This window comes from Rhinatrema bivittatum, chromosome 5 (genome assembly GCF_901001135.1).
Source record: "Rhinatrema bivittatum chromosome 5, aRhiBiv1.1, whole genome shotgun sequence".
NCBI lineage: Eukaryota > Metazoa > Chordata > Amphibia > Gymnophiona > Rhinatrematidae > Rhinatrema > Rhinatrema bivittatum.
The window spans coordinates 262464620-262480059 of record NC_042619.1 but is presented as its reverse complement, the minus strand read 5'-3'; the positions used below and the strand labels follow the sequence as shown (position 1 = coordinate 262480059).

Below are 15440 nucleotides of genomic sequence, written 5' to 3'. Positions count from 1 at the left end.
GTCATCTCCACAGTACCCAAGAATCCACTCAAACACCTCAAAACCATAACAATAAAATTCTTATTGCACTAACTTATTGCATTTTATACTAGCTTTCAAGAGCTATGCTTCCTTCATCAAGTTCTGCAGACCAATGGGACAATGACTCTGTATTTTTATTCCTGCATATAGAAATTTCAGAAAACATTTTTCAGATAAAACTTGAAAAAAATGCATGAAGGGCCTAGTTGGACTTTATATACACAACATAAAAAAATGCAGCCCACCTTTGTTCAGTGATTATGAAAAACAAACATAGTAACATGGTAAATAAAGACCAATTGGCCCATTCAGTTGTCTTCCTTTCTGGACTTCTGTCATTTGGGAAAAAGAGCATATAATTATGCCTCCAACCCTCAAAAAACACATTAGATTCTTACTACATCGATTGACATTTATTCTAATTAAATTGCCTAATTACATTTTCCTTTTCTTCCTTCTCTTTGCAGCTTATATAGTAACGTCCCGTCCACCCCCCCCATTTTTTATCTATGGGAAGAATACATAGTAATCCAGTCCCTAATTCCTTTCTCTCCCAGAGCTACTTTATCTGATTAGCTAAATGTTTGGGTTTCTTATTTTTAATCTTGTCTTTTAACAACACATACTTATTAATGGGAGTATTTCAGGTTATACAGTATGTATTAGACACTGTAATGCCATATCTTTCGAAGGAAACAAATCCACCCCCTTAAAAAACAAACAAACTACCTATTCTGATGCCTCAGATCTCTCTTAGATATTCAAACCAAGATTTTACACAGATCCTTTTGCGATATTATTGTATACGTGGACCCACATAACAGGGAAGGCATTTTGCATGCATCGATCGATTCTCTTTTAAGTGAGTAAATAAGGGAAGACGGGGTACAGAAGGAGTTCTAAATGTCTGTAGCAAACAAAATTCTTGCTAGGTCCAGATGTACTAACCCTACCCCAATCAGAGTTACAGTTCATTATGCGAGCCAGGTAAGAAGAATGCACAGCCTACGGCCGGGCAGGCAGTACTACATCCCCCAGCGTCCCTCATTCTTCGCCAGCCAATGGGGAGGCGATGTTTTGGCGCTGGTGAGCTACGCTGGCCTGTGTTTGGCTACCAAGCTTTTGTTAGGAGACGGGAGGGAAGAGAGAGCCAAAAAAAAAAAAAAAAACCCCATAGAAGAGGCGCTTTACCCTCCCCTCCCCCCGTCAAAACGCGTTTTATTTAATTTTATTTATTTTTTTATATATAAAGAGGCTGAAGAAGAAAACGACGATTCATGCCCTCTCATTTCCTTTCATCTAAAGCCTCGACCGCGGAAACGGAATTAAAGTAAAAAAAACAAAAAAAAAAAAAACCGGAGCCGGGGGTGAGCGCCATGGAGAGGCCGGGCTTCGAGCTCCGAGCGTCGGCCGTCTGAGGTGAAAAAAAAAACAAACCGGCGGAGCCCGCGAGCAGGCCTTGCCACCAACTGCCGACCCCCTTCCCCCGGAAGCGCACGGAGCGTTTTACAGAGGGAGCAAGAAAAAAAGCAAAAAGCAAGAAAGAAATACATTTACGTTCCCCCACCGTCGGTAAATTTTTTTAATTTATTTTTTTATCCCCTTCTGCTGTAAACATTGTACGGAGGAGCGCAGACACCCCAGGGCTGGTTTAGAATGGAACAGACTGAAGGTACTGAACCTACTTTTTATTATTATTGTTAGCAGTCATTTATTTAATCATTTATATTTAGGGTTCTGGTATATCTGTTTTAGGTGTATCTGCTTGCCTGCTGTTGTCAGTTTTCAGAGTTTAGTGGGGGAAGGGGATTGTGGGATCCAAAGAAAATGAAAATATGTGAAAAAAAGTGAAATATAAAAAAAATTCTTTATCATCTCAAAAAAACAAAAAAGGCGGGGCTGGGGGGATTTAGGGGTGTTTTGGTGCTGGGGGAGGTCTGCTCTGATTTAAAGGGGCAGAGGCAGCCATGTTTGCCTCCAGGAGAGATAGAGACAGTCTGCCTTGGAAAAGAATATTTTCCCCATATGCTGCACTTAGGATGAAACCCCCTTTTCATCTATTTTTCCTTCCTGCTCAGTCATTAATCGTCTCCTCTTAAAAAGGGGATACATTCTTAAACAAGAGGCTTTCTTTTGACCTCGTTCCGCACCCTCTAGCTTTTGCCACCGTTTTTGCTTTGCAAACAGGACGTGCCTTTAGACTGGTGCAAAAATTAACCCCTTTTCCCAAGACTGGGTGCATTTGAATGTGCATATATATATCTATATATATATATTTTTTTTTTTTTTGCTTTATCTTTGTAGGGAAATCATAGGTTTGAGTGTTTCTGACAGAAAAGCTAATTGCAGCTATTGTAGCAAGAAGCACGATAGGATGCATTTTTGTCTGTACGTTAGACATTTTTTGCATGGAAGAGCTGTTTGTAATGGAGAACGTGTGTAGGGGCATTGTGTGTAGGAAACATGTTTTCCAGAGACATCTCATAGAATATTTTATATTATCCACGTTAACAGCGTGGGATCTCTTTATATTGGAGTAACAAGTAGTAACTGTATTTGTCTAAGAAAATGCATAATTATTTTTGGCCATCTGCAAGAGGCTTACCTGCGCGTCTTAGCTGCTGGTATAAATGACAGTTTAGTATCTGTCAGGGACTAGCAGAGAAGGCATGTTGTACTAATAAAACTCCTCAAAATATCAAGCATTGTTCTTTGGGGGAGGGGGAAGACGGATTTAAGGTTAGTATACATTGAGCTGGTCTGAGATGTACTCCACCTTGTTTTGTAAACACCTAATTTGATAGTGATTAAGCTGCAGCTTTTGATCCTCCAGATTGGTGTAATGCAAGTACTTGACATCTTGATGGAGATCTATTTGTGCTTTGAAATTGACCTACAGTGCTATGAAAATTGGTGATTGCTTCCTATAGCTTGTCTCTGTTTTCAGGACTGTTATATACGTTTTTCCTGTTCTTTTTGGCCCTTTTTAGTTTAGGTTTAAAACACTACAGGGTTCCACAGACTGGCACTGCTCACTTTTTTTTTTTCAATTAATGGCTAAGAATATTTTAACAATATTATCGACATAATCTGTACAGGAATGTTTTGAATCAAGTAAACCTTATAAACCTGCTGCTTTTTATTACGAAATGAATTACTTATGCAGAGCTTTATTCAGCAAGAATTCTATTTATTTTGCGACTATAGTAAATTTCATTAGCTTGGACCCTGCTTCCAGTATTTAGATGCTCCAGAGTTGTGGGCTTCCACATTGCATACATCAACCTTATTTTCTTTTTGATAAACAAAGTAATAATTTATTTTGATAAATTCCTATAGTAGCATTTACATTAAATAAATGTTTATTGTAGGTTATGTGTTATAAGCTTTAGAGTATGAAATATATGTTGAACCTTTTAACTATGCTGATCCATTATATGTACTATAATAGTGCTTGAGTGATTACAAAATTATTGTGTTAAGATAATCCAGTGAAAATATTTTTACAGCTTTCTGTATTGTCTTCAGTATCATTTGGGCAGACTGTATTGTAAGTAAACATTACTATTTGGGAGTGGGTGAAAACCGACTGTTGTCACTGGACCTGGAAAGGGGCCCATGAACCCATAATTGTTATTTTAAGATCCAGATCAGTAGTCTGGGCCTTTGAAATTGACATTCTGGAATCTAGAGTACCTTCTGGAGATCTGGAACAGGCTTTTTGGTACCTGTTCTAGCTTCTCAAATATTGTGCTGGAACTCAGAATATCAGGAGCAGCTATAGAAATGTTTAGTAGTAGGTATCTAAACTCTCAGGTCTGTCTCTTATTTTCAGAGTTCTAACTTGTCACACAGGCTTCATCAATTAGGCATATCTTGCATAATTGTGTATTTAATATATGTACTTTGTTCACTGTGTTTTAGAATCCTGTGAGCAATGGAAATTTGAATGGTATTTAAAAAAAAGGAGAAAATATTTTTTTTTTTTAATTCTTTATCATTTTTGTATAACAAACAAAATAAATTGTTTACTTATTATAGTTGGATATTATATATATCAAGCATTACAGGTAGCTTTTTACAAAGAAAATTATTTCCTAATTTTATCCAAGCTGAATATCAAAATAAACAAGAAATAAAAGAATAGCAAAAGAGGCAGTGGAAAACTGTAAGGGAGAATTATTGGGAAATTCAACTTTACATTCCAGGCTTTAACAGAGTTCTCCGCCGGTACTATACATTGACCTCCCCTTACTTAAGTTACCGGGGAGGAAGTGGTTGGCCTACGAGTTTCTATAAATTGATGAAGTTGGTCTAATTGGGAAAAATATGAAACACTCATCACCCCTCTTAAGAACACATTTACATGGATAGCGTAAGGAAAAGGAAAAACCTAAAGAAATAACATTTTGCCTTAAGGAGATACATTCCCTTCTCCTAATTTGTGTTACCTGAGCTAAATCTGGATAAATCCTTATTGCTTGGCCATAATACATGACTGGAAATTTCGCATTACATTATTTAGGTCTTGAACAGAAATAAACAATACTAATGTATTTCTATACATTACATCCATATTTGAATTTTCTAGAAAACTAGTTAAATTAACAGGAATACTAGCAGCAGTAGTTGCTCCTGTAGGAGAGACTCTACTTTTCAGGAAATTACAAAAATTAATTGAAGGCATATTTTCTTCAGAAAAACAGATAGCTTCTCCCAGGAACCGCTTCAATGTTGTGAAGGAAATTTCACCAGCAATTTTGGGAAAGTTCAGGATCCGTAAATTTAAATTTACGGATATTATTTTCTAAAATTTCCAAATGTCTAGAGCAGGCCATTTGCTCCTTAATAGTAATCACATTTAATGCTTGGATGGACTGAATTTTATATTCAGCCTCCAAGATCCTATTAGAAGTCATACTGGCCTGTTCTTGAATCCCAAGGATTTCTTGTTGAAAATTGTGAGAGAGTCCATTTTATTCTCTAGATGTCTCATAGATGACCCGTAGCCTGCCACTAAGTCCCAAGGTGCCTCAAGGATCACTGCCTCCGGTCTTGCTGGAACTTGCAGGGACTCGCCAAGTACGCTGTTCGATGTTAAACTTTGGCTACTAGCTACAAGGGGCCTCCTCAACTCTCCTCCCTGGAGAATCCCCGGGCCAGCCTGCCTCCGAGCCCCAATGCCGGAGATTTGTTCTGCTCCAGCAGGGGGAGAATTCTCTACTTCCAGCGCGTGACAAGGAAATGCTCCCTCCACCCCAGTCGCTCCTACCGCCTCATCTGTATGCGACTGGGGAGCGTCCCTACTGGGGTCATGCTGCGCTGGAGGCGGATGGAGGTCAGGGCTGAGGGACACCTCGTCCGCCAGAGATCCCTGCTCTCCCCCGCCGAGACTCGCATCGGATTCACTGGCTCCCTCGTGTACCGGCTGGCTCATGAATTGCAGGATATCCAGCTGCCCAGGAGGAGGTAAGGGTTCTGGGGGGAAAATCCTGACCTTCCCCTTTCTCTTAGATGGCATGGTAGGCAAAAATAGTTCAGGAAATCGAAATTCTAGGGCAGCCCGCATTCCACAGCCTCTCAACGCCACCATCTTGCCTCCCTTGTCCCACAAATTGTTTTAGTTGCTTTATACATTTTATGCTTGTGGAAAAATCTTGAAGATATACTCTTACAGTTTGCACAATTTTTTTTTTAATTTATTAATCGCCTAACACTAGAAAGGCCTAGGCGATGTACATACATAATAAAAACAAAATTGACAAAATACAAACAAATTTTTGGTTTCACAGAGACCAAATGACAGAATTGAAAGTACATCTCGCAAACTATAATTAATATTAATCAAGTAAAGTTCAGGTGTGTAGTTTTTTAAAAATTATTTTTATTATTATTGTTTAGTGCGTGTGTGTATGTGTATAGACCAATTTGATTCAGCAAGTATGAAGTAATTTGATTTGTTGATTATGGCCATGCCCAACTGTTCAGGGGATATCCCTAAATAATTAAAAAACTAATAACTTAGCAATAACATTTTTTAATTGGTACTGGATATCACTGTTTACATTTTGCTTCTGTTATAATAATGCACTACACGTGATTACAGGCTGGATAGCTCTTTTAAATGCTTTCATAGTTTCAGTATGTTTCTCTGCAAATGAAAAGTAATTTATTTTCTAGTATGCATTTGCTGGGGTTTGGTTTGTTTTTAATATACTTTTACTGGTAGTGTTTAACATATTAGAATACTTTCTGTTGTATTGATTCTGTGTTTTTTTTTTTTCTTTCACCAGTAGTTTCCTTCTTTCTTTTGGGCTTCGAGCTCAATCAGAATCGGCCTCTATTGGGCTATGATGCCATGAGTCTTCATTCGCAGTTACCCTGGGTTTTTCTCTTATTTACTTAGCCCAGCTATTGCTGCAACAGTCTTCAACCAAGGGGTCACAGATTAAGGTTCCTTCTCGAACATGGTAACATGGACACTGAGCGTAGCAACTAGATATGATTATTAAGTGATGATGTAACTTTCTCTTCCAGGGGTTATGAACACTCCCTTGATAGCATCCTCAGGCTAGCTGAGTTCTGACATAGAAATCAAATCCAGATTGCAGGGCAGTGTATAGCACTGCCACTGAGCCGCTTACCAGTAACAATTGTGAGTTTTGTTTTATGCTAAAACATCAATAAGAGTACAGCAAAGAGGAACATTCTGCCATTGGGTTATACAGGCAACATTCGATTGATTGATCAAAGAAACATCTTTGTCAACAGTCCTTGTGGTGGGGGGGACAACTACCCTAGGCCTCACACTTAAGGGGACCCTGTGCCGCCATGGTAACCCCATTGCAAACACAATAATTTAACATAAAAACATTCTAACCCCCAACATACCACCACCACCTAAAACACACCACAGCATGCTTTATTTGTTGGTATATCAGGGCTGCAGCTTTATTATATAGAAACATGACAGAAAAAGAACATATATCCTGTCCAGTCTACCCATCCACATTAAGTATGCAGCTCTACAATCCATACCACTCCCTCAGATCCCATTGTTTCTTGAATTCAGGTACTGTCCTTATCGCCACCACATCCACTAGAAAGGTGTTCCATGCATCCACTAATCTCTCTGTCAAAAATATTTCCTTAGATTACTCCTGAGTCTGCGCCCTTTACAATCATCCCATGACTTCTCGTTCCAGAGCCTTCTTTCCATTGAAAGATGCCTCCTGCTGTGTATTGATATCGTGGAGAAATTTTACTGTGTCTGTCATATCTCCCCACCCCGCCTTTGCTCTTTGATAAGTGTTTAGATTTTCAAGTCTGTTTCAGGGGCATTGCTAGGCACTTCAAAGATCTGGGACACGGGCCTGTAGGTCCTTCCTCCCTCCCCCCCACCCCGTCTCCTCAGGGTTGTTCACTTTTCCTCAGACCAATTTTTATTATGTTACTTGTTTTTATTGTTATGCATTTTTTTAATTATGTATGTATGCTTGTAATCCACCAAGTACATTGAATTGTGTGGGCTAAAAATCTGATTTAAATTAAAATAAACTGGACACTTAAGGACTGGGGGGAAGGGGGAACCTGACCACCTGATCCTCTCCTCATTTATGTAAATTTGCCACCACTGCCTCTGAACCTGCCTCCTCTCTCTCGTACTTCTGTTCCTTCTATTCTAACATCCCTAGAACAGTGGTAATGAACGATCTAATGGATCAACAGGGTCATCAATGATGAGTGATGTACTTGGGAATCAACTTGAAACAACATGAGAATAATGCATGCATCTATTCAGATTATGGTTCATTTCATTAATTGTGTGTGTGCATGTGTATTATGGGTGCATTGCTCATTTTTCCCAATGTTATGGAAATATTATGCATCAGTCATCTACATTCTTCACTGATCTCTTCTTAAGGTGCTCCCAACCCAACAGCTGGTTGAGGGACTTGAGCACAGCATAGCACAGCACACAGCCACATATATACAATCTTTGGGTTACAGTATTGTAGATATTTAAAAATTGTGCTTTCTTAGAATTGATGCTGAAAACAAATTGACAATAAGAACATGCCATACTGGGTCTGACCAAGGGTCCATCAAGCCCAGCATCCTGCTTCCAACAGTAGCCAATTGAAGCCACAAGTACCTGGCAAGTACCCAAAAACTAAGTATATCCCATGCTACTGATACCAGTAATAGCAGTGGCTATTTTCTAAGTCAGTTTGATTAATAGCAGGTAATGGACTTCTCTAAGAACTTATCCAAATCTTTTTTTAAACCCAGCAACACTAACTGCACCAACCACATCCTCTGGCAACAAATTCCAGAGTCCAATTGTGTGTTGAGTAAAAAAGAACTTTCTCCAATTAGTTTTTACTTGGTTACCCTGCTGCTCTCTTTCCAGACAGGGCCCTTGCACAGGGAATTCTTCACTTTCTACATCCTAGCAAAGGTGGTCAACCTGACCATGTTTATCTTACCCTGTCTGATACTACACAATCCCACCATAGATTGGCAGGCTTTACAATTTGCCCGCTGAGGGCCGTCCTGTCAACAAAAGTGCCTTACTTGGGACTCCCCACCAGTACCAGTAGCCTAGACTCTGACCCCAGTCCTCCCAGTCCTCCCTCTCAATATGCAGTGTTTGCAGACTTCATTAGCAAAAACCACAAAGAGATACTGTTGGCCCATAGAGATGATAGGGCGAAGGTCCTATCGACCTGCTCCTAGGGAAGATGCCCACTATGCGCAGGGTCTACCCATGCTCCACTCCTGAAACGGCAGCTATGACAACCTATATCAAAGAAAACCTGGAGTGAGGATTTATGTGCCCTTCTTCCTCTCCAGCAGGGGCAGGCAGCTTCTTTGTCAGGAAGAGGGATGGCTCCCTCAGGACATGAATTGACTACAGGGGTCTCAACACCATAGCCCATAAAAATAGATATCCATGCCCTTAATAATGGAACTGTTTGATCGTCTGCATGGAGCACAAATGTTTACCAAGTTGCACCTCAGAAGAGCCTATAATCTCATCTGGATGCATGAGGGGGATAAATGGATGGTAGCTTTCAACACCCACGATGGAAATTATGAATATCTAGTAATGCTGTTCAGCCTTTGCAATTTCCCTGCTGTCTTCCAACACATGGTTAATGAAATCGTTTAGAGACCTCCTCTACTCTTAGGTCCTGCTATACCTAGATTACATTCTTTTTTTCAATGCTCCTTGACACAGCATTGGGAACATGTCAAACAAGTGCTACAGAGGTTCTGTGAGAATGGCCTTTACACCAAGCTCGAGATGTACCTTCAAGCAGGGGGACTAAGTTTCCTGGGCTATATTGTCTCCCACCATTGCCTGTACATGAGCCCATAAAAAGTGAAGGCCATTCAGAATTGACCTCAGCTGGTGGGACTCAAGGCCTTACAAAGTTTTTGGGCCTCGCCAACTACTACCGGCAATTTGTACATGGGTATTCCTCATTGGTAGCTCCTCTCACTGCTCTTATGAAGGGTGCTGACACCAGGGATTAGTCTGAAGAGTCTGTTCAAGCCTTCCGTTGCCTCAAATAGGCATTTCTCAAGGATTTCTGACTCCAGCATCTGGACCCGCCAAAGCCCTTAATTGTAGAGATAGATGCCTCTGCCACTGGAGTCCTCGCACAGTATAAAGATAAAGGTACTCTCATGCCTTGCTTTTTTCCCAAGAAGTTCATGCCCACGGAAGGCAATTACACCCTAGGAAACAGAGAACTTCTGGCTGTGAAACTGGCCTTGGAGGAATGGTGCCACTTTCTGGAGGAAGCTAGACACCCATTCATAATTTTCACTGACCACAAAAACCTGCAGTACCTCCAGCAAGCCCAGCAGTTAAATCTGCATCGGGCCCAATGGTCTTTATTTTTTAACCGCTTTGATTTTGAGCTCTGGTACTGGCCGGCAGAGAAGAATCAATGTGCTGATACCCATCTTGGTCCTTTGAAACGAGAGATCTGACAGAACCTCCTCACCACGTTATCTGTCCTGCAAAAACTGTGCTAGCCGCAGAGGTTCCAGTATCACTGGGAACGACTATGGTTCCCAAATGCTTTCAGGAGAAAATACTTTCGTGGGCACACGATTCCTGCTGGCAGATCACCCTGGGGTGGCCAAAACTATGGAACTGCTCCTTTGCACTATTGGTGACCTGATGTGAAACAGGATGTGCGGTATTATGTGGAGTCCTGTCTTAATTGTGCAGTTAACAAGACCTCCTATGCTCGCCCTTGGGGGCTATTACATTTGTTGCAAGTCCACAAGAAACTATGGACCCATGTGGCGATGGACTTTGTCACAGATCTTCCTCCTTCTAATGGTTGTACTACCATCTGGGTCGTGGTGGACCAGTTCTAATTGATACCTATTTATTCCACTCTCCGGACTCCCTTTGGCTAGAGAACTGGCTCGTCAGTTTTTCCAGCATGTCTTCCAACTCCATGGCTTACCTGAGCATACCTCTCTGACCGAGGAGTGCAGTTTATGGCAAGATTTTGGAGAAGCCTGTGCAGAAAGTTTGGAATTTCATTGCATTTATCTTCAGCGTACCACCCACCATCCTCAAAGGATTCCTAAGGGCCTATATGAATGAACAGCAGAATGATTGGGCATCTCTCCTTCCTTGGACAGAATTCTGCCATAATAATCACATTGGTGATTCTGCAGGGTCATCTCTTCCAAATCTTAAATGGCAGACATCCACCCACTTCCTATACCAGTAACTGTCCCGTGCCCTGTTGCCAACGTACTCGGTCAAGATGAATTATGGCAAAAGGCCCTCCAACTTTTTACCTCAGCCGCTGAAAGGAATAAGAAGTAAGCTGACAAAAGATGCCAACTGGCATCTCATCTTAACTCCCGAGACTTGATATGACAAATTACCTGCAATCTTCGATTAAAAACACCATCTACAAAGTTTTTACCTTGTTTCATTGGCCCATTTCCAGTCACCCACCAGATTAGGCCAGTCAAGATCCTCAAGATCCACAGTGTTTTCCAAGTGTCTCTGTTCAAGCCTATACTTTTATCTTGGCCTTCACGATCCCTTCCTAAACCGGCTGAGGTAACTTTGGAAGAAGACACGGAGTACGAAGAACAAGATATCCTTGACTCCAAGTGCATCCAAAACTCTACTACCTCATCTCCTGGAAGGGATTTGGCCCTGAAGGGTACCAGCTTCTGACATGCAAGCTCCTTGTCTTGCCTGAGAGTTCCATTGCCTCTTCCCACATAAGCCTAAACCTAGAGGCTTGGGGAGGGTGCTTAGAAAGGAGAGTAATGTAACTTTTGCTGGCCATGGGATGACCCCATGACTGGCCGCCCTCACCCTCAGACACCACAGCTCGCTCTGTGGCACCGCCGTATTACCTCCTCCTTGGCCCCATTTAGGCGTGCATACTGAATGCTAAAGACCTGGCAGTGGGAAACCAGGAGCGGCTCAGGGAGATGATGTTGGTGCGGGCTGAAGATTTAAACCCCAGCCCTGCTTCCAGCCAGCGCCTCAGTAACCGGTCCTCCTGCATTATCTGCAGTATGTATTGCTCTGTGTATCTTCGTTCCTTGTTCCAGTTTTGCGTGTTTCCTTGCTTCCAGCCTGCCCCTGCCTTCTCTTTTTGACATGCCCTGTTCCAGTCCTGCTCCGGTCCCTGCCTTATCTTCTGCTGTACTCTTGTTCCCAGTGTCCTTCTTTTTCCTGGCTCTGTCCTTGTCTGTGTCTTGTTCATCTCTGCCTGACTTCAGATTTTCACTCTGGCTTTTGATTCTGACTACTCTTCTGGATCTTTACCTGTTCTGAACTCTGCCTGGACCTTGTTGCTGCTTGATCTCTGCCTGACCTGACCTCTGCCTGGATCTCGATGCTGCTTGTTCACTGTCTGCCCTGACCTTGGCCTGCTGCCCAACTTCGTCTGACCGCTCCTTACAGGACCATTGCCTAAGCCCTGCTGGCCCCTGGAACTCAAGGGCTCAACCTGCGTGCAACGGAGCTGGTATAGGTGAAGACCTAGTCCTAGTAAGAGCGTGTCCACCTGCCTTTGGCATGGGACCAGTGGGTTCGCCAGCTAGACTGCATCAACTATGCCACAGCTAGTTTTGGTATATTTATTTAATATTTGGATGATATTATTTATTACCAGTTTTTGTTTGGCTCTCTCTCCCATATGTTCTCTTTCTCTTACACACACATGCTCTCACTTTCTTCCTAGAATGTGCAGGCAGCAGCCTCCTCCTTGGGCCCACGCAGTCTCTCTCACACAAACACACAAGTTCATACGTGCTATTGCTCTCACTTACACAAGCCTTCACATGTTATTGCTCGCTCACATAAGCTCTCACATTTGCTATTGTTTGCTCTCACATATACATGGTATTGATCGCAAATATAAACACACATCTACTGCTCTCTCAAACATGCTATTGCTTACACACAGGCTCTCGCATGTGATGTTGCTCCTACACGCATGCTGTCATGCGTGCTATTACGTGCATGCTCTCATTCATGCTATTGCATGTGCACGTTCTCTTGTGCCGTTCACAGCCATACAATAGCATGTGTGCTATAGCGTTCACACTTAACAGCACGTATGAGAGCTCATATTTGCATTTGTTTCTCATGCGCATGCTCACATGTGCTAATGACTCAGGCGTGACAGCATGTGCTAATGGCTCTACATCCTAATGGCTCGGGCTCAACAGCACTCGTGCTAATGACTCGTGTGCTATAGCGCTCACACAAATACAAGTACAAGCTCTAGCATGTGCTATTACTCACACGCGCGCACACACGCAACACGTGCTATTGCTCACAATAATATATACTATTGCTCATACACACACACACTTGAAAGCTCTCTCTCTCTCTCTTTTTCTCCCTGTCTCTCTCCTCAGAATGTGCAGGGTACAAGCAGCAGTATCCTCTTTTCTACTGCATGACCCAGCAAAGGGGCAGCTTCCTCTCTTCCACCATGAGGACTGGATGCGGCAGCCTCCTTTTTTCTGTGCAGGGGTTGTTAGGCCATGTGGCCTAGTCTGCAGTATCCTTGGTCAGAGGCCCAGCTTATGCGACAGCCACCTCTTTTCTATTGTGTAGGAGAAGGAGCACAGGAGCTTTGAATCCCTCTGACTGCCCAGATCCCACAATAGAGAAGCACAGCAGCTCTTGATGGTGCAATGCTGCCTGCAGCGGCAACCTTGTGGCAGGATAAAGCGTATATGAAAATAAATTAGTGGGACTGCTGAGATTTGAGGCAATGAGCTTTAGAATCTGGGCATAGGCCCCATGTGCTTGGCACTAATGATGCTGTGGTCTGTTCCCATAAATCTTTAGACTGAAGACGATTGACCATTTTAGTAGTCACCCTTGGAATGACTTCATCTGAATTATATTCTTTTGAAGGTGCAGTCTCTAGAATTATGCACAGTATTCCAAATGAGGTCTCACCAGGGACTTATGCAAGGGCACCTCTTTTTATTTGCTGACCATTCATCTCCTTATGTACCCAAGCATCTTTTTGGCTTTTGCTGTCAAATTGTCTATATGTTTGGTTGCTTTTAGATCATCAGATGCTATCATCCCAGATCCTGCTCTTGATTCTTGCTTAAAATAATTTCACTCCCTTGGGTTTTTGTATCCAAATGCTTGACTGAATTTTTTAGCCTTAAATTGTATTTTTAGACTCCTAGACCTTCCCTCAAGCTTTGCTAGATTTCTCCTCATGTTTTCTATTCCTTCCTAGATATCTAATCTTTTAGCAGATTTTAGTATCCTCCACGAAAAGACAAATCTTTCCTGATAGTCCTTCCGAAGTATTGCTTACAAAAATATTGTAAATAACTAATTTAAGGACCGATCTGGGTGGCACATTACTCATTGCACCCCCCTCCATGGAGTGAACTCCATTTCCCACTACACACAGTCACTTTAGGGCCAATACCAAGGGCACTCAATTTATTTATATGTCTCCTGTGCAGAAACGTGGCTATTTAGATTAGCGTTTCCAGAATGATGACACCAGTTCATATCTTCACGTTCGCCAGACCAATTCATTCTAGCATGCCTTTACTTGGTGTCCTGCTATGTGGGTTTCACTGTTCCTACCTAGTGTCTACTTTCTATTGTCCCTACCTAGTGTCGTTGCTCACTGTTCCTATCTAACGACTAATTTCCAATCGAACCCCCACCTTTGAGAGTAATACTCCATTGAGCGTCACGTACCCTCAGTGCTGGACCTCAGACCCTGTCATCTGTTTTACATCGCCTTCTGATTCACACCTCTATTCATGATCCTTGGACATTCTGGAAGTTCTTCCTACACCCTTTCCGCTGGAATCTATTTTTCCTCCGGCTCATATACTTGTTTAATCGTGTCCATTAAGTATTTTATTAAGTTTTAACTAAGTATTTATCAACCATTTTGAGTAATGTCACATAGCTCTAAGTCCTTGTATCTCACTTATTTACATGTTTATCCCTTGATTATTCAATGTCTCCCTTTTTATTCAATGTAATGCTCGTTTGCGGTTATTTGTTCAAAGTTTATTCATTTTTATTTGTTCAATGTAACGCTTACATGCAATGTTTTTGTTCATTGTAAACCGGTGTGATTTGTTTTCTATACAGGAGTATTGGTATATAAAAGTTAAAAATAAATAAATAAACCGTGACAAAGGCCTCACTGAAATCCAAGTACACTATGCCTAGTACTCTTCCCTGATCCAACCCTTTGGTTACCCAATCAAAAAAATTGATCAGATTAGCCCGACAAAATTTACCTGTAAGAAAATGCCATACTGGGTCAGACCAAGGGTCCATCAAGCCCAGCATCCTGTTTCCAACAGTGGCCAATCCAGGCCATAAGAACCTGGCAAGTACCCAAAAACTAAGTCTATTCAATGTAACCATTGCTAATGGCAGTGGCTATTCTCTAAGTGAACTTAATAGCAGGTAATGGACTTCTCCTCCAAGAACTTATCCAAACCTTTTTTAAACACAGCTATACTAACTGCACGAACCACATTCTCTGGCAACAAATTCCAGAGTTTAATTGTGCGTTGAGTAAAAAAGAACTTTCTCCGATTAGTTTTAAATGTGCCCCATGCTAACTTCATGGAGTGTCCCCTAGTCTTTCTACTATCCGAAAGAGTAAATAACCGATTCACATCTACCCGTTCTAGACCTCTCATGATTTTAAACACCTCTATCATATCCCCCCTCAGTCGTCTCTTCTCCAAGCTGAAAAGTCCTAACCTCTTTAGTCTTTCCTCATAGGGGAGTTGTTCCATTCCCCTTATCATTTTGGTAGCCCTTCTCTGTACCTTCTCCATCGCAATTATATCTTTTTTGAGATGCGGCGACCAGAATTGTACACAGTATTCAA

General features: G+C 41.8%; 1 protein-coding gene across 6 annotated transcripts in view; it reads left to right on the top strand.

Annotated features, from left to right (window-relative positions):
- Positions 1-1154: 1154 nt before the first annotated feature.
- Positions 1155-15440, top strand: part of NSD3 (nuclear receptor binding SET domain protein 3) — a 502906-nt gene continuing 488620 nt past the window's right edge. For 3 of the 6 annotated variants that reach the window (XM_029603933.1, XM_029603930.1, XM_029603931.1), the window contains exon 1: positions 1155-1693. The gene's annotated coding sequence lies outside the window, so the exon portion shown is untranslated. Of the gene's footprint in view, positions 1694-5025; positions 5491-15440 lie in introns of those variants that run through there. The other 3 variants (XM_029603936.1, XM_029603934.1, XM_029603932.1) reach the window with 2 other exon arrangements.